This window comes from Lepidochelys olivacea (assembly GCF_965140295.1).
Source record: "Lepidochelys olivacea isolate rLepOli2 genome assembly, chromosome: 3".
NCBI lineage: Eukaryota > Metazoa > Chordata > Testudines > Cheloniidae > Lepidochelys > Lepidochelys olivacea.
Window position 1 is genome coordinate 17,569,189 of NC_140413.1, and position 26,479 is coordinate 17,595,667.

The window sequence follows — 26,479 nt, forward strand, 5'->3', positions numbered from 1 at the left end:
TTCTTTATTTCTGTTTACTTCTATTTTTTATTAAAAGTCTTCTTGTAAAACACTGAATGCTTTTTCATTGTTCTCAGATCCAAGGGTTTGGGTCTGTGGTCACCTATGCAGATTGGTGAGGCTTTTTATCCAGCATTTCCCAGGAAAGGGGGGTGCAAGTGTTGGGAGGATTGTTCATTGTTCTTAAGATCCAAGGGTCTGGGTCTGTAGTCACCTAGGCAAATTGGTGAGACTTTTTACCAAACCTTGTCCAGGAAGTGGGGTGCAGGGTTTTGGGAAGTATTTTGGGGGGAAGGACGCGTCCAAACAGCTCTTCCCCAGTAACCAGTATTAGTTTGGTGGTGGTAGCGGCCAGTCCAAGGATAACGGGTGTAATATTTTGTACCTTGGGGAAGTTTTGACCTAAGCTGGTAAGGATAAGCTTAGGAGGTTTTTTCATGCAGGTCCCCACATCTGTACCCTAGAGTTCAGAGTGGGGGAGGAACCTTGACACCCCCCGAGTCCATATCACAAAACCACCACAAAATTGTGCTCAAAAGTAGGGCTCCAAACTTGCAAATCAGGAAACAGGTACTGTGAGAAAATTTTGTACAGCAGCTGCCAGCTTTGTGCCTGACTCTTGCAATTGTTATTCTTGTAATTTCACAGAAGTAAAATAGATGCAAATTCAGAAGAAAACAAAGGCAAATTCCACAACGTGGGTATGGAGCACCAGTGCCCACCAGACGCACATATTCATTAACAGAAGAACAAAAGTTTATGAAATCGAAGCTTTGTTCTGAGACCTGGCTAGGAATCTTCTTCTTCTTCATCCAGGGCCAACAAAACCTCCAGTAATACTTTTGTTTATGTGCTTTCAAAGAATTTGCATGCTGCGAGGCCTCTTACATGGACAGCACATCTTTCCTCAAGCAACTTACACAAGACACATTCATGCGGATCTCTCCGTTCTCCCTTATTTATAATCCTGAGTAGTCAGAGAGCACTTGTGATATGCCAAGCACATTACAAGCTGTAACTACTGATTCTTCAGGTCGGTAGCTCTGGATCAGCGCTCCCATTTTAAAGATGGGTTAACTGGCTCACCTAAGCTATATTAGACCATGATTTGACCTCAGGATTTCTTAGCTAATAAAGTTGTGCTCAAACCACACCTCTTTGTTATCAATTCATTACACAAAAAGGGCTGGGTTCATGGCTGCCCTCATGGTCCCGGTGCACAAACGAGGCCAGAAGGGCCACTGCAATAGGGGCATGAATTAGGACGCTCTTGTGGCTGCCAGAATTTGTGCTGGGGCCAAATGGCCCCTTACTGCCCTTGAGTGGAGCTGCGAGAAGCCAACTGCCCTGTGTCCCTAGAGCAGGCTCAGTTGTGAATTTGCCCCAGAGAGTTAATTCATCTATACCTGCTCCTTGTAACACCTTAAAGGTAATACAAAGTCATTCCAGCTTACTAGTTTTCTTTATTTCTTTGCCTACACTCATATCTTTCTAAAATATACTGGGGGATGCCAGCAGTTTCCTTTTTAGCCGTAGGGTTGCCTCTTACTGTTCCTCCATACCCTGTTGCTTTATATCTGAACTGTCTCACTCAAACTGCCTTGCTTCCCCAGTGCTAGGAAGGGCTCACTGTCCTAAAGGCGGTGCTTAATTTGTGCCCCGGCTTGCCAGGGCTCAGGCTTGGCAGTTCATAGCCCCAGCACCTCTGGGCTTGCCGCGTCGGTTGTGAAAGTAAAAAATTGCTCGAGGCCCAGCTCCTCCTTCATTACAAATTAAGCACTATCTAAAGGGCTTTTAGGAACCAGATTTTCAGAAAGTCCCTCTTAGCATTCATGCATCAGGCTACAATTTGCAACTACACAAATGAACTGCTGGAGCAAGCTGTGCCGGTAGTTCATATCCAGGCACAGATCAGTCATTGTGCCTCTACCTACCTAAAACTGGCTTTGTAAGCCCAGCATTCATTGGACATCTGCTGTTCTCCTTATAACCCAGATTGATAGAAGAGGCTTAGAATTGGCAATCACCTCCACCATAAATTTGCAAAATGTATTCACCTGATGGCAAGGGATCTCTTCAATGGGTCTGGTTCTCATTTAAACTAAGACCTCTTTACACACTCTGGCAGGAGCATAATTTATACTTGTATTCCCCTTAAGGCAACTTTACACTGCCAGAGTGGTATAAAGGGGGAAAAGTATAAATGAGAATTGGGCCCACTGTGCTTTCAGTTACCTCCAACTGCTTTTATAACAACACACCTCAGCAGAGGTGGGCAAACTACGGCCCGGGGGCCACATCCGGCCAGCGGGACCATCCTGCCCGGTCCCTGATCTCTTCGGCGGGGAGGCTAGCCCCCAGCCCCTCCCCTGCTGCCCCCCCCCCCGCAGTCAGGTGCCGCGCCACCAGTGCTCTGGGCATCGGGGCTGCGCTCTCCTGCAGGGCAGAGCGGCAGCGTGTGTAGCTCGGGCCGGGCTACACGGCTCCCAGACATGTGCTCTGGGGGGGTTGCATAAGGGGCAGAGGGTCCCAGGGGGCAGTTGGATGGGGCGGAGGTTCGGGGGGGCGGTCGGGGGGGAACGGAGTGGTTGGATAGGGCGGAGGTTGTGGGGAGGGCAGGGGATGGGGAATGGGGGGGGTTAGATGGGGGTGGGGTCCTGGGGGGCAGTTGGGGTGGGGGTCCTGGGAGGGGGTGGTCAGGGGACAAGGAGCAGGGGGGGTTGGATGGGTCGGAGGTTCTGAGGGGGGCAGTCAGGGGGCGGGAAGTGGGAGGGGGCGGATAGGGGGTGGGGTCCAGGCTGTTTGGGGAGGTACAGCCTTCCCTACCCGGCCCTCCATACAGTTTCGCACCCCGATGTGGCTCTTGGGCCAAAAAGTATGCCCACCCCTGCACTACAGGCTAGTAAGATGTTTACAGCTAAACTCCCATAGGATTAGGGATGATGGATGAGTCAAGTTCACCCCAAGTGTTACAACAAGAAAAGCAGCAAATTTTTGTTTGAGAAAAAGGTCTCTAAAATTCTCAAAACACACCTAGAATCACTTGCATTCACTTTGTTCATTCTATGTTGTTCCCTGGCACTTCACAAGCTATTCTCTGACCTTCCTTCTTCTTCTTCGCTGTGTGATGTTTGGCAGCCAGCAGTACAATTACATTTCTGCACTGGACAAACCGGGGAACTGGATGGAACTGACTTTTTCCTGCCTCAAAGGGACAACTCTGGAAAATTATAGAACAGGCTACACTGGTGCTGGGTCACTGACTATTTTATACTGTGGGAAAATAAAAGCAGGGGAGGGAGGAGAAATCTTACATTGATAGCCTCTTGCTTCCATTCTTACCATTCCTTATTTCTTTCAATGATGACAATAATAATAATAATGCAGAGTGTTTACACACATCATCTCCCAAATATCAACTAAATGACTTTATTAGTGGTACAAGGGATGGTCTGTGCCTGGCAAGCTGATACACCAGCCAATCAAATGGAGAAGATCAAATATAGACCCAAGCAGATGCAGGACCCAAGCAGCAGATGGCTATGAACTTGACTATAGGTATGGTACATACAGAGCACTTCTGTAATAGCAATAGTCTGCTATTGTTGCTTTCTAAATAGTGGAAGCAATTTTGAAGCAGTTTATCAGGAATGGCCAACATGGCAGGAGGGTTTGCCTGGCTAGGGGTCTTCAAAGATGCCACTGCTCTGGCAGACAATGCTCAAGCAGTGCATTCTATATATTTACTATTTGTTTTAAATGGTATGATTCTACATTGAAACTATACACTCAGGGACTGATTCTGTTTCATACCTAGAGCTCCCAATCAAGTCAGGGGGGGATTTGGGAGTGGAATGAATGCAGGATTAATATAGGGAATCAGGATAAAGGATAAAATAATTTGTTGACTACAAATCAGTTTTTAACTCAGGGGAGAGGGTAGGATTTCCCTAGTCTTAATAACATTCATCCCTGTATTCTCACTATTGCTAGCCCACCCATGATGACTCATATTTATGGCTTCATAATATCACCTCTGGAGAGCAGCTTTCTTGCCTCTAAAATGTACCGAGTAACAGAAAATACCATTTTTTTAAAGCAAGAAAGACAAACAGACAAGCTTATGATTCAGACACTAGCCTAGTACACAGGTGCTTTGGGTTCAATTCCTGGCTCTGCTACAAAACTCCCTGTGTGACTTGAGACAAGGCATATGAGGTAATATCTCTCACTGGACCAACTTCTGTTGGTGGAAGGTACAAATTTTTGGAGAAGTCAGTCAATCTCTCCATGCCCCCAGTCCCACATCTGTAAAACAGAGACAATACTTGTCTGTCTTGTGTATTTTCTTGCCACTGCTTGTCTGCCTTGTGTATTTAGCTCATGAGCCCTTTGTGGCAAGGCCACTCCTTTATTACATGTATACACAGCACCTAGCAATATTAACAATAAATAAAAATCTCATCACTGTACCTGCTACAGTTTTTTATACCACTTTGTAAAGACCTCAGCTCAAAACCTGCTAAATATATTATATCAGGTTGTAACCCTTGTTGCTATAAACTCTCTTAATAAAGGAATGGGAAGCAAAATAAATATGAAATTTCAGCTTTCAGAATCTGCCAAATCTTCCAAAACTGGAGTATTGTCTAAAGTAAATAAAGAGTAACAACAAAATCAGAGTCAGAGGGATTTGAGTCTTTTATGGTCACTGATGTAGTAAAATCAAAGCTGCAGTTTACTGTAGACAAATGTAGTGTAAAGTAATATGTCTGGGGGGGAAGGACTGAATTGTAGAGCACATATTTAAATGTGACATTCATGCAATATACCAGCTATGGAAAGGATTTTGATATCAGAGTGAAAAAGAAAATCTTTGAAACCATTAAATCCAGTGGATGCACAAGTTTAAAAAAACAGCAAAACCCAATATTGATCTTTTTCAAGTGAGAAACAGTGTGCAGTAAATTATAAAGAACGCTCTATGTTAATTCATAAGGCAGCTCCATTGGGCCAGAGTGGGACAACCTGACACTGAGTAGTATTTGACTCCACACTCCCTACAAGCGCTCAATATGTAAGATACTATTCAGTATGAGAAACAGGTATCATGATCTCTCCCAATATCATTGCTGCTGCCCTGGAGAGTGTAATGAATGATGGGCAAGCAGGGTAATTCCAGGTTTAATTAATAAAAGCATCATAATTTTAATGTGAATTATGGTGGCACCCTGAGGCCCCACCTCAGATCAGGCTCCATTGTGCTAGGCAGTGTACAAATGGTGTAAAAGAGGAGCAGAGGCGCTTGCAATCTAAGCAGGTAAAACAGTCAAAGAGAGGGAGAAAGTGAGTGTTGTTATTCTCATTTTACAGTTCAGGAGCTTAGGCACAGAGGGTTTGAGTGTCTTGCCCAAGGTCACACAGGAAATCTGAGAGAGAGCTAGGAACCGAATCCAGATCTCCAGCTCTTTCTTCTTACCACCATAAAAAGCCTCAGAGGATCCTAAAGCACTTTGCAAACTACAGGTACAAAGGAATCATTTCACTAGTGAAAAGCGGCAGCCTCTGGGATAGAAGGTGACAGCCAGTACATTGTACAAGAGATGGGTGGGGAAGAAGTACAAGCTATTGGCCAAGGGTAATGGAGTAAACCTATCCATTTAAAAAAGTCCAATGGCTCTATAATGCCCAGCATAGAGTAGGGAAGGCCTTGCTTTTCAGGGAGTCAGCCAAAAGATCCACACACAATAAACTGCTAGGAACGCTGTTTAACTTACATCAGAAGGATGAAGGTCTGATTGCCCCAATGGGATTCCCTCCTACAGATCCATGGTGTCTAGATATCCCATATCTAACATTTAGCCTATTAATCCTGTTGTGAGATCAAGTTTATTCTCACTGGGGAATAACACATTTCACAGTGACTCAACAGAAGTTAATCAGAATGATGGTGGGGTTCATGAAAGTAAGAACTGGCAAGGCAATAGGCTTGGTCTACTCCACTCAGTTTGGTTTTGTCAACCGCAGTGAGAAATCTGACATTTATTACACAATTCCAGCCCCAGACTTCCTCCCACAGGATGGAGGTAAGAGACCCAGACTTGTATGAATTAACCAAAAACAACACTTCTCGGGAAGGAGAGAGAGACTGAGGGGACTGCTAATAGAAGAGAGGCATTTCACCTTTCATTCACCAGTTCAACTCCAGCTCAGATCAGTAATGAGGGGAAATTGTCCATCTCAGACAGTTGCTTGGTGGCCTGGGTCAAATTAGCTGGTAGTCTGTGTCCACTTCCCAGCAAGTAAGTGACCACATCACAGAAACCATCATCAGAACTGGCAGGCTCCTTAGAAGCCCCAATCCAGGGTCTTGAGAATGGAGGCTGAAATACCCTTTCATCCCCAGAGCAGACCCATCTCAAACAGACATGAGGCACATTGTGGAGAAGCTTGAACTGATAGAAGACTCCAGTCTCGTCAATCCAGCACCTCTTATCAGCACTACATGCATTTAAATGTAGAAAATTGAAAGAACATACTTTTTTGGGATGGAAGGGGACCTTCTTGGAAGTGTCCAGCCACCACTGAGGACCTCACCAGGTTGATCCGGATTGTCTTTGGTGTACCTTATGGCTGCTACGAATGCTATCACATGACCAGAGCAATAACCCGAGCCTCCTCAGCCAATGAGAATACTCCATCTTCAGTAAAGTAATGATATTGTGTGGGGAAAATGAAAAAAAAGATTAAAACAGACTGAGAGCTCTCGATGATATAAATGCTGCCTTAACTTGCGTGTTCAGCACTTAGGACTTGTCTATACTGCAGAGGTGTGATGTAGCATGAGTAGATATAGCCCACCTATCTTTGATCTAGCAAGCTGGAATACCAGCAGAGAAGCCACGGCAGCATGGACTGTACTCTGGGAATGTTCTCAAGCAGCCAAACCCTAATTCCACGATTTCCCTACTATTATTATTCAAGCTAGCTAGATCAAAGCTAGCTCCCGTATGTCTACCTGTGCTGCAGGCAAACCTCCAAATGCAGTATAGCTATACCTTTAGAAACCATAGTGATAGGAGCCTTAGATAGACAACAGCCAGGCAAATGAATAAAGTGGGATCAATTAGGCCAGAAGAGACGGCTAGAACCATCCAGGGAGCACGCAGAAGTAGTTTGAAGCCAATATCAGAGCATGTTGTGTTGTTTTAATGCCAAACAGGCCCAGGGTTCTGCTTCCATTAGCAGGGAAGGAAGGTAAAAAACAAAGCAAGAAAAACATTTCCCGGTCAAGAACTAGAATTTTTGCTACTCATTGAAATGTTAGGTTTGTCACATGATCATTCACATGCAATATTAAGTTCGCTAATGTATATATAAGACCTGTGTGCATTCACCTAGTATCACTTAAAGCGGCGGAATGATCCCTTGTCAAAGAGGGGAAAACCACTATTCCAAATAAACAGAGCAGTGGTATTATTACTTATCCTGCCCAAATAAGCAGGACCACAGAAAATCTTACCAAAGACAACCCTTCAGATTCACACTTCATTGTCATCAACGCAACAAAGGTGTACATTCCCCCCCTCCCAAGCTCTCTGTAACAGCTAGGCGAAGACAGGGATAAGAGTACAAACTCATGACAGGTGTAAACCCCAGGGCCAGATCAAACACATTTAAGGTGCCCTGCAGACCCTTTTGATTGGGGAACCTCCTCACAGGGAGTTGTTCAATCTCTCCCAGCCCATGCCTATCCTTACAATTATGAGAGGGAATGCAGAGTCAGGGACAGGAAGCAGGCAACACGCTGGTAGCAGTATCCAGGCAGAGGCTAAGAGTTCTTGAAGCAGCCTCCGTCAAGGGCAGCAGCAGCAACTAAGCAGGGTGCCTGAGGCAGAAGGTAGTTCAAGAGGAAAGGACCCCCTGCCCAAAACACACACACCAGACATCAACTTTCACCACTCCCCGACTGTCGTGTCTCACTAGGTGGTCTTCACAAGGCCTATGGGCATCTCCAAAGGGTCCAGCCCACGAGCAGTCAGGGCTTACATCTTGTCATTGTCACAAAGCACAGCTTATTAACTCACCATTGTACCGTCTGGACCAGGGGTTTTCAGACTTCATTGCACTGTGACCCCCTTCTGACAACAAAAATGACTACATGACCCAAGGAGTGGGGACTGAAGCCTAAGCCTGCCCGAGTCCTGCTGCCCCGGGTTGGGGGGTCAAGGCCAAAGCCTGTCCCCACCACTCTAGGTGGGGGGCTCAAAGCAAAAGCCCAAGGGCTTCAGCCCCAGGCAGGGAGCCTGTAACCTAGGCCACACATCCCCGGGCTGAAGCCCTCGGGCTTGGGCTTCAGCTCTGGGCCCCAGCAAGTCTAAGCCAGCCCTGGTAACCCATTAAAACAGGGTCGTGGCCCACTTTGGGGTCCCAACCCACAGTTTGAGAACTGCTGGTGTCACAGCTGATTCCCCACTCTGGCACTTCGAGTGCAGAAGGTGGGGGCCCGCAAGGATTCTAAAAATTAATACTGGCCACTCCAGACTTGTATTAAACTTGTATTAAACTTCCAAGGTTACTTCTCTCTGACCTTGGATGGGTAGATGCTGCCACCACCCAAGTCCAAAACCCCTTTGAGAGCCCAGGAAGGAGCACTTGGGAATTCCTTCCTGTGGGGTACCCTCAAGCCCTTTCACAAACACACCCCTCCGGGGAAGAGCTGAGAAAGAAAAACAAAGGAAATCAGCTGTTGCCACCAGCTAATTAAACAACGTGCACAAACCTCTTAGGACACAAAAATCCAATCCTGTTCTTAAAAAAGGTAAATTTTATTAAAAACCAAAAGAAAGAAAATACATCTGGGAACTTGGGCTATTGCTAGTTCCCAGAGCAACTACAAGGATTAAGCATCAAGAATAGTTTTTTGAGGTCCAGCTTAAAGGTTACGAGTGAAACAAAAGCATCTGGGGTTAGCACAGAGGAGTCCACAAGCCATAAAGAAATAAAAGGGATAAACCTAATCGCGTCTTCCTAAACATTTCCTGATCTACTTACATATCTGGGGTTTCAAATGAGTAGTTTCTAGGTATGATTCTGATGATTTTTTCATACCTGGCCCCAAGCTTCTTACAGCATAGTTCTGCCCTGTCCACCTCTCCCCAGAGAATAACAGACAGACGGACAAAAGGGGAGTCTTTGTTTCAATTTTAAGAAGTTCTAGCCTTCCCATTGGCTCTTTCGGCCAGGTGCCCACTCACTTCTTTTTACCTATGCACAGCAGTGAGACTTTTTAACCAGGTAGAGCAATTAGAGAACAGCTACTAAGAGGGATTTTATAGCTCCTGGCTGGCTGGGTGTCCATTAAAGGGAGCTACCCCCTCCTCTTCATTTATCACAGTTAGTCTGGATGAAGCACAAGCAGGCACATATGCATAACTCTGCTTTCTTGGGGAGGCCCTTCCCAAGATGAGGCCTCCAACAATACAGGTTTCCCAGCCACGGTGAACTGGCCCTGGAAGGAGGAATTATTTACGGTGGTGCTCAGGGGATGTAATTTGGAGCAATGAGATTAAGCTGAAACAGAACATTGAGGTTGCATAACAGGAAATAATTCCAGACAGACATCAGGTAAGTAGCAGAACTTGAAGGCTCGCCCCTTTTCTCTTTAAGCATAGACTAAATGAACCCTGAAATAAATGTGCTGTTGGGAACAATCTTGCACTGGCAGGGGGATGGAATAGGTGACCTAGGTCATTTTATGTAGACAAAGGTGCCACTATCAGAGAACTGAGACTTTGTCAAGCAAGAAGGCCAATGAAGCAGCAGAAATCTGATGATGATGATGTGCGGAACCACCTCATTCCCATCATACTCTCATCTTCAGCAGGTTTCTTTTCTGTCTTTTCTTCCTGTGTGCAGGTCACAGCCTGAGCTAGAAATGTAGCGCCTGCTCTGATCTGGCCTTTACTGGTGTAAATCAGGTGTAAACCCATGCAAGTGAATGGAGGGCAAAACTGGAGTGAGGTCAGGTTCAGATCACTAATATTTAAGGGTCAAATTATACTAGTCTTACATGAATCAAGCTCCCGTCACATAAGAGAAGACCAAGTTTCCAAAGCGCTCAGAGCCAGATTTTCAAGTATTCAACCACCACAATGAAAAAAGACCTCAGCTCCCATTTAGGGGCAGAAGTGCTCCGCCCCAGTAGCTCCCATTGTGATATATATCTAGCAAGATTTTGTAAAAACAATTCAGCATAAAATATGGTTTTTGAAAATCTGGCCAAGATTCCTGAGTTCTGAGCCCTTGTGGAAATGTGGCCCTGTAGGCCAATTGCATCCCATGGTCTGGAATGCAAAATACAGTCCTAGGTAAATACTATCTCTCTCCCCCCACTGCTTATGGGAGTGAGTGAGACTAGGGGTCCTCTCACGCCCTCTGCTATGTGAGCTCATATAGCACTTGCTCCATCACGTGCATTGAAAGGCAGGAATGGACCCTGTGAAAATCAATCAGCAAATGGGAGTAACCAATGCAGTACTCTGAGTGAAGGAGCATCAGAAAGGAAGGGGAGAGATAGGAAAGAATCAAAAGAGTTTTCACAGTTCTATTTGTTTTTTAAAATTAACCTCCCCACAAATCCCATCCAAAGCACAGAACCAGCTGACCCAAGGGACTGATCCTGGGAGCCTGAACATTTCACCTTGAAGTTGGCAGCTCTGACTCCAGTCTAGGTTGTTAGTTAATGGAAGTCATTAACGGCTGCTGGCTGGTCTATGTGAAATGATTTGGTAGCCGCAACCACCACCACCATGGATGGCAGCCTAGAAAGAGAAGCTGAGGATTGGCAAGGAGACTGAAATATCACCTCCCTACAAGAGGTGATTCAGCTAGGTCAGAAGTTAGGAATGTCAGGCCAGCAGTGCTATTGTGTATGATGTGCCCAATCTGTGGCACAATAACAATTCTTATGCCCCCTATTCTGCACCTTCCAACAGTAATCAAATTCTTGGAGGAGGGAGGGAACTGTAAAATGAGAGTGAAGTGAGGTAGTAACATGTCTTGAGCAATGATTCTGTGTAAATCCATGTTGTATGCAGAAATAATTAGGATGATTTTTCCTGAGGCCAGATCTCTGCTCTCATTCCTACATCTAATTAATGGCTGGTAAAAAATGTATATGTAATTGCCCTTATTAAATTCTGCTGAATAGCTGGAGGTGGTAATGAGTAATCCTCTATGTGAAGAACATGGGGTTCCTGAGCATTTACTTTATCTGTTAATGTAAAACTGCTCTGCAAGCTATTTTTCCCCCAGACATGTTGAAATTTACTATCGTGTGTTGGTTACCTCAAGAAAGCATTTTAACTCTGAAAGCCCCATGGACTGGCTCCAGCATATGCTCCAGAAGTGATATGCCAGTTTTTTAATGGGCTGTTTGTCCACGAAGTAGTGGGAAGGTAGAGCCAGGACTGGCTTAACTAGCGCATGAAGTTGCTTTCGCTCAGCTTTAAAAAGAAAACATTTGTACCCCTTTCTTTTTTAAACAAAATAAATGCAAATTTTATGAGCAAACTAGGAAAATATCAGCTGTTGCCGATTGGACTTACACAGGCTGACTGATTTTTGCACAGTTTTATAGTGAATAGGACGCAGATTCTGGAGATTGCCATGTTCCTTCTAGTTAAATGGACTGACTTCTATAACAACCACCATGGTTGTACCCTTCCACCACCACCCCGCCTCCCACCCCACCCTCTGAACACTATAGTAAGCAAGTATTATGGAAAAACTTCTTCCAGGGTAAATCCTATGCTGCAACTAAAAGACAAAGATCTAGGTGAAGAATGCTGTACACACAGCGTTTATTTCTTTTGCCACCCCTCAGTGACATTCACAGCTTCTGTCCTGCCCCAAGCTGTTTTTTCCATAACTGCTATTTTCTTCCATCAGCGTACATATCAAGCCATCAGTGTTTGCAAAACTACATAAATAACAGTCCTCTTAAATACTGCCCTCTTCTATAATGTGCACCTCAACAGAGACCTACACACTGTTCCTTCATTTCTGAGATTCCACAGTCAGCTTTTTCCAGCTCTCCTGCAAATGGCAAGATTGTACAGAAAATGCTTATCGGAAAGGGACTGAAACACACACAGTGTTTGGATTCAGCAGCTGCATCTTCCCCTAGCTCTCCTCTCCCAGCACTGCCGCTTGCCACTGCATTTCCCTGCCCTTTCCCTTGCAATCCTACCTGAGCAAACAACAACTCTGTATCATTACTCTAAATTTGCCTTTTTAGTAAACCCCTGCTGTTACCCCTTTGCAATTACCATTGGGGAGAGTTTTAAAAAAATAACCAAGGCTTTAAGATCTGGACTCCAAAATTCACAATCAACTTTCACCCAAGCCTGAAAAGTATGAAGTACCAAGACCGGTTGTAAAGAAGAATTATTTTACCTTCCACATCAGTAGCAGGCAGAAAGCTGAGCCCAGCAGGACAGCAGAAGGCTGGAATGCAGCGTGACAGGAGAGAGCATGAGGTGTGTTGTCTTTGCCTCCTCACATCCTTCCAAGAGGAGTGAGTCCAGTGTGTGTGTGTGTGTGAGTGAGAGAGAGAGTGTTCGTGTTCTCATTCAGAGGACAGCAACAGGAAATGACATGAAAAACTAAACCAAGCTCCAATCCAAACTTGGCCCCTGACATAAAGGAGGGGGCTATTTTCCCCTCATTAACCAGCCAGAATATCTGCTGACTGGAAAAAAAAAAAGGGCATCAAGTTTTATTAAAGAAGGGAGTAAGTGGGTGGGAGAGAAAACTACCACCACAGTTTTATCTTTTTGAGCAGGAACAATGGGATGACATTATATATTAGTAGCCAAATTCCCTCCCCTGGCCTAACCCTCTTGTCTCCAGTGGCTTTATGCCAGGGAAGAGCTAAACCCTAGCTACAGCTCGTGCCTAAGGGCTGCACAGAACAAAGAAAGTTTACGAGTTGTCCCTGAGTGTCACCTACGCACTGCAAGAGCCTGGATGATTCTGTCGGGGTTGCATGCAGTCATTCAGAAAGATGCAGCATCACTTCCAGCTCAGAACACATCAGGGCAGGGGAAGAGATAACAGGCAGGGCTGTCTGGGCTATTTTGCTTAGCCTAGCAAGAAAGGCTCTGCAATCACATACAGGGTACACAGGGCCGGTGTGAGCATGGAGCGTAGCTAAATATCTGGCCAGCTGGGCAAAATGGCTTTAACATCACACAACCTGTGGAAATGAAAAATTATTCATGGCACATGCTCAAACCATTGCCTAATGGATCCTATATGCTGTTTCACTTAGCAAGGCTGGGATATATTTTGTCTAGATTTCAATTCAGTATTAAGTATCTTTCCTAGACACTCTCTCTGCTACCCCTCTCTAGTTTACCACTGTCCCTCCACCATCCAAGCTTGTCGTTTGTGGGTCATCCATGACTTCTCTATCTCATCATTTCTTCCCTTCCAGTCTGTTCTGACAGCTACAATAATCTTGCAAACCCTGATCAGCTTCTCTGATATCCTCTGCACCTCAGGAGCTCCAGGAGGCATTTATTATCCATTATTATTATTATTTATTATTAGAATTCCTGTAGTGCCTAGAAGCCACAACCAAGATCAAGGCCCCATTATGTTAGGTGCTGTACATACACAGTGAGAAAAAGTCCCTGCCCTAAAGAGTTTATAGCAGTGTTTCTCAAATGGTGGGTCACAGAAACATTCCAGATGGGTTGTCATAGCCAGATTAACCCAACCCTGGGCTAGGGATTAGGGTTGCAGTGCCGGGGCAGAGGGTACATATATGTAATAGAGGGTTACCAAAAAAAAAAAAAAAAAAAGACAAAATGCAGTTGGTGGGTCACCTTAGTAGAAAGTTTGGGAACCACTGTTTTTACAGTCTAGGCACACTTCCTCCTCCTACACTAACAACAAGAATTTTTGCTTTAAACTGGGGATTTATCAGTTGGAAGTGACAGAAGAAGATAAAGACTTTGCGTACAACTGAGGTTAAACTAACAGGCCTGTAGTTTCCTGGATCACTTTTTTCCCCTTTCTTCAATATAGATACTATATTTGCAATTCTCCAATCATACAGTATAACGCCCCGAGTTTACAGATTCATTAAAAATCCTTATTAGCCTTGCAATTTAGGTGCCAGTTTCTTTAATATTCTTGGATGGAGATTATACAGGCCGGTCGATTTGGCCCCATTAAACTGTTTGAGTTTGGCTTCCACCTTGGATGTGATAATTTTTGCTTGCATATCCTCATTCTCTTTGGTATGGCTTGTGCTCCTCGGGGACTGCAATTGAGCCTGGACTCTCTAGGAGTGTGGGGGCAAAGAAAGAGTTCTTTTACCTTTCTCCACCCTGAGAACCTGCCTAGAAGCTAGGCACAAGCTGGGCCTGTATATGAAATTATTTGTTTTTTTTTTCAAATTGTGTTCTATCTCTCAAATTAAAGATGGGTCTGACGCAAAATCCTGGTCCATTCTTCACTAAACTTCATAGAGTCATAGATTTTAAGGCCACAAGGGACCATTATGATTATCTAGTACAATTTCCTGCATACCAGAGGCCAAAGAACCTCACCCAGTGATTCCTGCATTAAGACTTCTGGTTGAGCTAGGGCATATCTTTTAGAAATGGACACCAAACTTGAATTAAAGACAGTAGGTGATGAAGAATCCACCACAGCCTTTGGTAATTTGTTCCAAGAGTCAATAACCCATACAGTTAAAAATTTGCACCTTACTTCTATTCTGAATTTGTCTAGCTTTACATTCCAGCACTTGGATCTTGTTATGCTTTTGTATCAGAAATCTCCCCAGGTAGATACTTTTAGAGTGTGGTCAAATCACCTCTTGAATAAACGAAATAAACTGAGCTTCTTTAGTCTCTCACTACAAGGCAGGTTTTCCAGTCCTCAGATCAGTCTTGTAACTCTCTTCTGAACCCTTTCCAATTGGTCAATATCCTTTTTGAAGTGTGGACACCAGAACTGCACACAGTATTCCAGTAGTAGTCTTATTGATGCTGTAAACTTCAGGGCATTTAGGTTTGTATCCAGTCAGTCAGTTGCACTCAAATCTAAATGACTTGGAAGCCTCTCTGTTTCAGCTCTACGTTGATGTATTTGCTAGTGTGTTAGCAGAGCTGAGTAAAGGATTTATTGGCATGGTGGTATTTTACTCCAGACTTCAGCCTTGAATAAGAACACTTTAAGAGTTGGCATTTATACAATGTCCATCATGTGCTTTGATCTAAACAAGGGTCTCGACCTCCATAACCCTCAGTATATTTCTTTGGCTCTTGTGAATGACTTGAGCACAATCTTCAGGTATCAGCTGTCACTTCCTTAACAAGAGGTTATTTTCAATTCATCAATGAAATATAAACAGAGCCCTGTACTGAGTTCAAATAAACTCACAACAGTTACCTTCTCAAAACAGATGTCTATGACAGGGGCCGAAAACTGTGTCAGATTTCACATCAAGACTTCTGGTCTCTCAAGAACAGGCAGAGAAGATATGTTTGTTCAGCTAGCTGAGAAATCTACTATTACTTCCAGTTTAATGGCCAAATCCTGGCTTGACCTATACCAGTAACTCCATCAAAGTCAATGAATGAAACTGCCCAGAGTGCAAATTAGGGGAGAACGTGACCCTCAATCAAGTTCTCAATGATTTTATAAACAATGGAAAGCAACAGAAGAGGGATTAGACTCCAGCATAGTATTTTATAGTAAAGGATGAGCCTGAACCAGCTCCAAGAATCCCAATACCCCTGAACTTCATGATAGTTCAGATCTGGATTTAATTTAAAATAATAGAAGTTGTAGGTGGAAAAGCTCTAAGGTGGAGCATCCTGCTCCAAACCTAGTGCCTCCTCCAAGATGGATCCAATGCTGACAATTACATGTGGCTCCTAGTCTGGGAGTTAATAGCTATTTCTAGATTGGTGAGGCTTTGGGGTAGCCTGCCAAACAGGTGCTTATTTCCCACTTAGACTTTAAATAAGCACTAACTAGACTCAACACTAATGTACTCAACAACTAATGTACTCAATGCTTTTTTTGCCTCTGTCTTCACGAACAAGGTCAGCTCCCAGACTACTGCACTGGGCAGCACAGCATGGGGAGGAGGTGACCAGCCCTCTGTGGAGAAAGAAGAGGTTCAGGACTATTTAGAAAAGCTGGACGAGCACAAGTCCATGGGGCCAGATGCGCTGCATCCGAGAGCGCTAACGGAGTTGGCAGATGTGATTGCAGAGCCATTGGCCATTATCTTTGAAAACTCATGGTGATTGGGGGAAGTCCCGGACAACTGGAAAAAGGCTAATGTAGTACCCATCTTTTAAGAAGAGAAAGAGGAGGATCCTGGGAACTACAGGCCAGTCAGCCTCACCTCAGTCCCTGGAAAAATCATGGAGAAGGTCCTCAAGGAATCAATTCTGAAGCACTTAGAGGAGAGGAAACGTGATAAGGAACAGTCAGCATGGATTCACCAAGGGAAAGTCATGCCTGACTAATCTAATTGCCTTCTATGACGAGATAACTGGCTCTGTGGATGAGGAGAAAGCGGTGGACGTGTTGTTCATTGACTTTAGCAAAGCTTTTGACACGGTATTCTCCCACAGTATTCTTGCCAGCAAGTTAAAGAAGTATGGGCTGGATGAATGGACTATAAGGTGGATAGAAAGCTGGCTAGACTGTCGGGCTCAAAAGGTAGTGATCAATGGCTCCATGTCTAGATGGCAGCCGGTATCAAGTGGAGTGCCCCAAGGGTCAGTCCTCGGGATGGTTTTGTTCAATATCTTCATAAATGATCTGGAGGATGGTGTGGATTGCACCCTCAGCAAGTTTGCAGATGACACTAAACTGGGAGGAGAGGTAGATACGCTGGAGGGTAGGGATAGGATACAGAGGGCCCTAGACAAATTGGAGGATTGGGCCAAAAGAAATCTGATGAGGTTCAACAAGGACAAGTGCAGAGTCCTGCACTTAGAAAGGAAGAATCCCATGCACCACTACAGACTAGGGACCGAATGGCTAGGCAGCAGTTCTGCAGAAAAGGACCTAGGGGTTACAGTGGACGAGAAGCTGGATATGAGTCAACCGTGTGACCTTGTTGCCAAGAAGGCCAATGGCATTTTGGGATGTATATGTAGGGGCACTGCCAGCAGATCGAGGGACGTGATCATTCCCCTCTATTCAACATTGGTGAGGCCTCATCTGGAGTACTGTGTCCAGTTTTGGGCCCCACACTGCAAGAAGGATGTGGAAAAATTGGAAAGAGTCCAGCAGAGGGCAACAAAAATGATTAGGGGACTGGACTACATGACTTATGAGGAGAGGCTGAGGGAACTGGGATTGTTTAGTCTGCGGAAGAGAAGAATTATGGGGGATTTGATAGCTGCTTTCAACTACCTGAAAGGGGGTTCTAAAGAGGATGGATCTAGACTGTTCTCAGTGGTAGCTGATGACAGAACAAGGAGTAATGGTCTCAAGTTGCAGTGGGGGAGGTTTAGGTTGGATATTAGGAAAATCTTTTTCACTAGGAGGGTGGTGAAACACTGGAATGCGTTACCTAGGGAGGGGTGGAATCTCCTTCCTTAGATATTTTTAAGGTCAGGCTTGACAAAGCCCTGGCTGGGGTGATTTAGTTGGGGATTGGGCCTGCTTTGAGGAGGGGGTTGAACTAGATGACCTCCTGAGGTCCCTTCCAACCCTGATATTCTATGATTCTATGAACACTTTCAAATAACTGCAGGTTTTTAGCTTCCTTATCCCCTATCTTTTGTATGTTGCTTGATCTATCTGAAAACATTGTGGAGTAAGGACTGTGTCTATCTTTGAGGCTTTGACCATGCCATTAGTATGGGCTCTTGCCTCCACACAGATGTGCAGCAAAGTCAATGGGGCCCTGCGTGGAGGCAGGGTTCTATAGATCCACTTGCAAGAGTTAATCCTGTCACTATCATAAAATAAATATATTTTCAGAATAAAAAGATCTTATTCATAGATTCATACTTTTTAAGGCTATAAGAGACCACTAAATCATCTAATCTGACTTGGTGTATGTCACATTTTATCCAGTTACCTCCATATTGAGCCTAACAACTTTTGTTTGGTTAAAGCATATTTTCCAGTCAGACGTCCAGTCTTGATCTGACAACATCCAGAAATGGAGAACCCATCACTTCCCATGGTAGTTTATTCCAATGGTTAATCAAACTCTCTGTTCAAAATTTGTACTTTATTTTTAATTTGAATTTGTCTAACATTAAGATCCAGCCATTGGTTCCTGTTATGCCTTTTCCACCAGATTCAAGAGCCCTTTTCTCCCCTTGAAGGTAATACATTGTAATCAAGTCACTTCTCAATCTTCTTTTTGATACAATAGATTGCTATCCTCAAGTCTCTCATTAATAACACCTTCTTCAACATATGGAAAACATAGGGGTAATAATAGAGTCAGTTCAGTCTTTTCTCTTCCATTAGCTTGCAAATAAAAAACACATTTTAATTTTTACCTGAAAATCTGATTCTGGTAAGAAAATAGGGATGTCTCAGGAAGACACATTTTACAGGAGATTTTGTGGAAACGCATATCGTGTCATCTGTTTCCAAAAGACTAATTAGTGTGCCCATTTTTCAATCCCATCAGGCTCTGTTGTTCTCTCAGACAAGCTGCTGGTGAAGCTCTAGAGAGAAATAAAACAACTTCCTCAACTGGTGGCTTAGTTAACTATGGCCATATTGTACCACTGTTTGGTGGGAGGCAGGTGAGAGCTGAACTCCCCATTGGTTTCTTTGGGGAGTTCAATTTGAAAACCAATGGCATGACATTTAATGTTTGTAAAGTGCACTGAGATCCCCAAACAAAAGATGTGCAAATGTATTATTTTTATTAGACATTTTGCCATCTTGTTTTATGACTCAGTAGAAATCGCTTCTTGGTACAATGCACACAGCTATTTATTTTAAACCATTTATAAAAACAGTATTGAGGTCTGGTGAATTCCGGTCAGTCTTGTAGATTCCCCAACTCTTTTTTTTTCTCTGCATTTCCCATTTCATTTTTAAATTCTGAATCCACAAACTAAAACAATTTCCCAGGGATCTGATCTTCAGTTAGCACTGAAATTTCTGCTAGGTTCACACTGAGATCAGTGTAGTTTTCACACTAGAGTTATATTATTTCCTACCTTTTCTATAGGATTAGGCCAATCTGCTCCTCCCTATGCTATTCTTTATATTTATGAGAAATTTCATTTGCAGAAACTTGCTGCAAGGACTTTGATGGGTGAATGATCTTTTAAAATAGGCACGGCAACATAAGATTTGAAATCCCAAACATTTTAGCTCAGGAACAAAGCTAACTTCAAACCCCCATGTGAAAACAAATAAGAATTGTCTCTCCAACAGTATTACACCCATTCTTTCCCTTTGAAGAAAAGTCCAACCTAAGAATGCCTTTCTTATAATCAGCAGACCAGTTTAGTCTTCAGATGGATTTATCATTAACCTTAAAAGCACATGTTGTCCTTTCTGTCCAACCTAATGGATGTGCTATAAATAAAATTTCTCTTAAAATAAGTTTCACCATATTTATCCAAGCCATTGCTGCAATTCCTTGTAACTCCCAAACCCACTTATGTTAGAAACATTAATCACTTGATTATAATTCAAAGCATCAGCTCTCTACAACTGAAACTCCCCACCACTTGACTTTGGCTAGACCTCTATCCCCACTTATCACTTTTGGTCCTACTTCACATTTTCTCCTCTGATCTGTCACCAGTTGGACCACATGTGAATTCTTCTAGATATGTTCATACATGAATGTTTGCATTTGGAGGGTTTGGATTATTTTGTCTTTCTATGAGCTGGCAAAATGGTCTTGGAGACCCTGGCAGAAAATAGACCATTTGGATGAAGTTGCTAGGGCAGGGGAGGGCAAACTTTTTGGCCTGAGGGCTGCATTGGGTTTCGGAAATTGTATGGAGGGCCAGTTAGAGGAGGGGAGCGTGACCCGGTCCCCACCCCCTATCCACTCCCCCTGCTTCTCGCCCCCTGATGCGCCCCCACCCCGGGACACCTGCCCCATCCAAACCCCCTCTTCTCTGATGAGACCTCTGCCCCATCCACCCTACCCTGGCCCCTGACTGCTCCCCGGGACCCCCGCCCCTGACTGCCCCTGCCATCCCATCCAACCCCTCCTCCTTCCTGACTGCCCCACCAGGACCCCTGCCCCATCCAACCACCCCTTCTCCCTGACCGCCCCCGGAACCCCTGCCCCTGACTGCCCCCCTCCTTCCTGACTGTCCCCCCAGGACCCCTGCCCCCATTCCCCGCCCTCTGACCGCCCCGACCCCAAACTCCCCTGCCTTCTATTCAAACCCCCCTGCTTCCTGCCCCCTTACCGCGCTGCCTGGAGCGCCGGTGGCTGGCGGCACTACAGCCTCGCCACCCGGCTGGAGCCGGCCACGCACCGCGCAGCACAGAGACCCGGTCAGGCCACGGCTCTGCAGCTGCGCTGCCCCAGGAGCTCGCCGCCCAGAGCATTACGCTGGCGATGCAGTGAGCTGAGGCTGCGGGGGAGGGAGAACAGCAAGGGAGGGGCCGAGGGCGAGCCTCCCGGGCCAGGACCTCAGGGACCGGGCAGGAGGGTCCCGTGGGCCAGATGTGGCCCGCGGGCCGTAGTTTGTCCACCTTTGTGCTAGGGGTTTGGAGAAAGAGGTTAATTGGAATAAAGTCCATCATTTTTTAACATCATCCATTACAATCTGTAAACGAAAAGATAAAGATAAAACTCCCAAAGAAAAGATACAGCAAATGCAAGTGTAAAAGGAAACAATCACACATTCTCAACTCTTCTGATGGATTTTTTGCTAGCCTTATTAAACAGGAGTTTCTGATGTCAATTAATCACAGAAATAAACCAAGAGGTGAAGTGAGTTTCGAAGTAAAATGAGACAGTTAAGGATTATGATAAAGGAGAACAGGAACCCAAGTGTAGTTCCATAAACTGCACCATCAACTTGTGGGTACTGGTTGCTAATAAACATCATTCTTCTTCTACATTGTCTTGAAGATCGAGAATGCTTCCCAATTTATAGCTGCTGGGAAGCCTCCATGGCACCTTCTCTAGTTACTTCAGTAGGTTTACATTACATCGAAGACTTTATTTTTCTAACAATTATGGCTTAGTTTATGAAGTGAGCTGCTGGAACTTAAAAGTATTTTTTTTCTTTTGTCCCCATTTGAAAGGAAAGAAGCATCAGAAGAGAAGAATCTGGGCAAAAACTCTTGTGCTTTTGAACTTTACGGGTTTGTAGAATTCTTCACTTAAATGCTGCTTAGCTCTCAAACTAGCCCTGCTAACACTGCTGGCTAAGTGTATGAATGACCCTATGTCATGGAAACACATGCACAGTCTCTCTCCATGCCTGGTTCAGGCTTTTCCTGTGTATAGCCATTCTTAGTCATGTATGTATCTGTCTGAGTTCTTGTATCACCACACTATCTGAGTCCTCTCTTGTTTTTAAAGGGCGCATTTGCCAAGCCGCTATGATAGTGTAAATGTATTTTCAGGTGCTATCACTTATGTATTGGTTTCCTTTTCTTTATCCCCCCACCAGTGGATTTCATTAGTACAAATTAGCTTTGTTTACACAAGGGAAAACAAATCCATTTTTAAATACTCCCAGTTCGAAGCTGAAGGTTAGTAGTAACATATTGAGACAAAGTGACATTTTAATACAATGAAACTTGCTTTAAGCAATCCCTCAAGGATTAGCAAAAAAACAGCTACTTAATGGTCACCTAACTGAGAAGGAGCAGAAATGCACTAGGTACATTTGGGATGCTTGACAGTGATATCTTAAGACACAAAGTGGGGTAACAAGGATGGTGGTGTCCTGCATAGGTTTTACGGTCTCTCCAATGAATTTTGGATTTCAATCACTTGTTCAGCCAGGGAAGGGAGTGGCTGTCTATTTCATTTCACATTCCCTCCTTTTCCTTCTCTTTCAGATTAGCCTGCGTGTCTTGTCCTGGCCAATAAGTGCTACATCGGCTCTACACTGTGCTAGCATGGATTTCCAAGCACGCTGAGCCCCTGTAATGAGAACACACTGCAGCTGTTAACAGACTGACTGGCGCTTGTTAGGCTATAGATATTCAGGCCTGTCTGTAAAGGCCTATACTCTAAGAATGTAGGTGTATTCTTATCACTTAGCTAGTTATAGAGGTATAAAAGAAAGAATCAAAATCACTGTCTGCCGGTGTAAGGGCCTTCTCTTACTGTGACAGTCTGAGGCCCTGCTCTTAGGCTAAGGCCTTTGGCTAAGCAGCAGAGGCAGCCATAAGCTGGGAAGCAAACGGTCACATCCTCACATTCCAACCTAGTCACATTGAAATAAGGTGCTATTGGGCTGCTAGGCACTATCAGGACAGGATTGTATTCCTATCACCTCCAGAGAAAGGGAAGTGCCTAGAAAATGTAAAAGGAAACTTAGTTTGATAGCATCCTGTCTGGCAAGAACTCACTTATCAATAGCTGGGATGTGAAATCCTCATTTCTTTGTTGTTCTATCACTGTAGTCCCCATTTCCCTATTGTTTGTCTGTATAATCTCTGTCTGGTTCTGTGATTGTTTCTGTCTGCTGTATAATTAATTTTGCTGGGTGTAAACTAATTAAGGTGGTGGGATATAATTGGTTAAATAATCATGTTACAATATGTTAGGATTGGTTAGTTAAATTTCAGGAAAATGATTGTTAAGGTATAGCTAAGCAGAACTCAAGTTTTACTATATAGTCTGCAGTCAATCAGGAAGTAAGGGGGGGGAAGTGGGAACAGGGAATGGGGGTGGGGAAACTGGAATCATGTTTTGCTAAGGGGGGGAATGGGAACAGGGACACAGGTAAGGCTCTGTAGTGTCAGAGCTGGGAAGGGGGACACTAAGGAAGGAAACTGGAATCATGCTTGCTGGAAGTTCACCCCAATAAACATTGAATTGTTTGCACCTATGAACTTCGGGTATTGTTGCTCTCTGTTCATGCGAGAAGGACCGGGGAAGTAAGCGGGTGAAGGAATAAGTCCCTAACATCTTGGTGCCGTGACTTGGATACATCGCATCGGATAGGTGAGTGGCAGCCTGTAAGTCCCCCTCCCCAACAGTCCGCGCAGCTATTTGGAGAGGGTATAGCGAACTCTCATGATGGTAGTTGTGGGTTCTGGCAAGCCAGGGTAAAGGATTTTTTGGATAAATGGATAAGGAAGAACCAGGGCCCATACCAGGTCCAGGAGTCAACCTGGGATGAGATTAAAAAGGAAATGGAGGAAGTGTTAGGGGACCCGAGGGATGGGGGGTGGCTGAGGAGGCCACCATCCTTGGTATATGGGTAGTGGAAGAAGGTCCAGGCCCATGGGGACTGAATGCCTTCCAGGGAAAGGAGGCACTTCAGTCTGCTTGTGAGAGGTTTGAAGTAAGGGCAGCACTATGGGAAGCTGCCAGTAATCTTTCAAGTTTGGTGCTGCTTCAGCAAGGGCTGCTGAAGGGTTGTAAATTAGTTAGGGGTAGTTAAAGATGATTTGGCACAACAGGGTTTAAAGTCAAAAGCAGAGTTAACAGACTACCTTTAGAGACTGGAGCTGGTCCTGGGGGAATGGAGAGGAAAAAAAAAAAGGTTTCAAAGTGCAAAATGGCAGGATTTGCAGGAGCAGGTAACAACTCCCACTCTTCTCCCAGAGCCAGGATGAGAACCTGGGGATAAGGGTTCCCAACTGTTTCAACCCAGGGAGCCTACTCTTGGCTCAGAGCTAACTATATCCTTTTCTTCTTCTTTTTCTCGGTTTACTTAATTTGCTGCTGGTAGCCTATACTTTAAACTGACTTGACAGGCTTAATTGGTTTCTTTACACCTCTTCCCCTGCCTTTCCACACTTTTGTTTTTCTGAAGTTTTAATGGAGGGTACTTTGGATACTTATGTGAAATGTTTTTGGTTATTTTGGACAAAGTATGAGGGAGGTCTGCTGTATTCCACTGGAATTTTTTTTTTTTTTTGGAGTAAAAGATCCATGGGCATCCGTGGAGACAAATGTTTTACTGCCTTTTTGAACAGTCTCAAGGTAAAGACAGCACAGGTTAAGGCAGCTGTGTGGCAATGATTGTACTTGGTGGCTAAATTATTACAGACAAATTGCACTACCTTAAAGAACTAAATATAGGAGTAAGTGATTTCAAGAAGTGAGTGAAAAGTTACAAATACTTTTTGCAGAAATTAATAATACAGGGTTTGGAGGAAAATAAACATTTGGGAGTTGTGGAAATGGTATAAGGTAACTGTTGTGAAGATGTTAAAAGAGTAACAGTTATGGCGTTACAAGAAGGAAGTTTTTGTTTAATGATAAAACCCAGTTATATAAATTTAACTGTATGTGCAACTCTGTGCAGTCACATCGGATGGAAGCTTGGTAATTAAATTATCCAAAGGGGTCAGGTAGAGTGGCTACTACCACCATTATGCTTCTCTCCCCAGAAGCCTTTACAGCTATTCTGAGGGGAAATGGGCTCTTTTCCCACAGAAATGGTCTATAAGGGACTGCTGCAGGCAGCAGGCGGAGAGAGAATCTGATCAAAATTATTTGACTATTGGGTAATGTAATCAAAATCACTTAAGGAACGTAAGGGGTTTCTGTTGGAACTTAACTTGGCTGCCCCTGGTTGTGTCTAGTTGTACAAGATGGGAGTGTAATCAAGGCACAGTTGTGTAAAAGAGTAATCACAGTGCAAGAAATGTTAGGCAAAAGAGAATTTTGTGTGTGCACAGATAAAAGAAAAGGAAAAGGGGAGGAATGATGGGAACACTAAGCCTTGGAATGGCTCTGGGGGATCAGATTGTTGCTTTGGTGGGTGTGCATAAAAACTCTGTGGGCACGGGGGAGGCCGTTACACCTTGTGTAAAATTAATATGGCTAATATAATGTTATGGAGGTTAAGCTATGGAAGGAATATGCATTTTCCCAGGATGTGTGCAATGTATATTGGAGAAGGGGTAAAAGAAATGCAAACAAAACATGGTACTTAAATAAAATCCTATTAGGGCTCCAAAAGGGGCCACAATAGATTGTGCTTTCCTTTTCAGATCTTTGCGTGATTTGGAGCAGGAGATGAAAGTGGAAAGTAATCAGAACTCTAGTGGAAGTGGATTGTGTCCTTTTTAAGACCATCTCTGGGCTGCTAATAGCTTTGGATCCAACAGCAATCTAGAAAGCCTCTGTGTAAATGCAAATTACCTAGCTGATGGGCACAAAGGAGCTGCAATTAATAAATACATCTGGTCAGCAAACAAGTTACTAGAAGACTCAGATTATGGCCCTCCAGGATAAGGAGGTTTAAAAAACAAGTCATAAATGATCTGGAGGATGGTGTGGATTGCACTCTCAGCAAATTTGCGGATGATACTAAACTGGGAGGAGTGGTAGATACGCTGGAGGGCAGGGATAGGATACAGAGGGACCTAGACAAATTGGAGGATTGGGCCAAAAGAAATCTGATGAGGTTCAATAAGGATAAGTGCAGGGTCCTGCACTTAGGACGGAAGAACCCAATGCACAGCTACAGACTAGGGACCGAATGGCTAGGCAGCAGTTCTGCGGAAAAGGACCTGGGGTGACAGTGGACGAGAAGCTGGATATGAGTCAGCAGTGTGCCCTTGTTGCCAAGAAGGCCAATGGCATTTTGGGATGTATAAGTAGGGGCATAGCCAGCAGATCGAGGGACGTGATTGTCCCCCTCTATTCGACATTGGTGAGGCCTCATCTGGAGTACTGTGTCCAGTTTTGGGCCCCACACTACAAGAAGGATGTGGATAAATTGGAGAGAGTCCAGCGAAGGGCAACAAAAATGATTAGGGGTCTGGAACACATGACTTATGAGGAGAGGCTGAGGGAACTGGGATTGTTTAGTCTGCGGAAGAGAAGAATGAGGGAGGATTTGATAGCTGCTTTCAACTACCTGAGAGGTGGTTCCAGAGAGGATGGTTCTAGACTATTCTCAGTGGTGGAAGAGGACAGGACAAGGAGTAATGGTCTCAAGTTGCAGTGGGGGAGGTTTAGGTTGGATATTAGGAAAAACTTTTTCACTAGGAGGGTGGTGAAACACTGGAATGCGTTACTTAGGGAGGTGGTGGAATCTCCTTCCTTAGAAGTTTTTAAGGTCAGGCTTGACAAAGCCCTGGCTGGGATGATTTAATTGGGGATGGGTCCTGCTTCTGAGCAGGGGGTTGGACTAGATGACCTCCTGAGGTCCCTTCCAACCCTGATATTCTATGATTCTATGATTCTACGTCAAGCTTGAAAATAAGGAGAACAGGTTAACCCTAAGGTGGTGGGGGGTATACAGTGCAGAAATCTAAAGCTGTCTCTCAGCTATTA

At 44.4% G+C, this 26,479-nt stretch overlaps 1 protein-coding gene across 4 annotated transcripts in view; it reads right to left on the reverse strand.

Moving 5' to 3' along the window:
• The window catches only part of EVA1A (eva-1 homolog A, regulator of programmed cell death), a 312,143-nt gene that overhangs the window by 69,584 nt on the left and 216,080 nt on the right, over window positions 1-26,479 (reverse strand). Inside the window, exons 1-2 of one of the 4 annotated variants that reach the window (XM_084623450.1) lie at window positions 12,460-12,662; window positions 6,540-6,701 (exon numbers count right to left, since the gene is read on the reverse strand). The exons of 1 other annotated variant lie outside the window; for it this stretch is intronic. The gene's annotated coding sequence lies outside the window, so the exon portion shown is untranslated. Of the gene's footprint in view, window positions 1-6,539; window positions 6,702-12,459; window positions 12,664-26,479 lie in introns of those variants that run through there. 2 more of the 4 variants (XM_084623451.1, XM_084623448.1) reach the window with 2 other exon arrangements.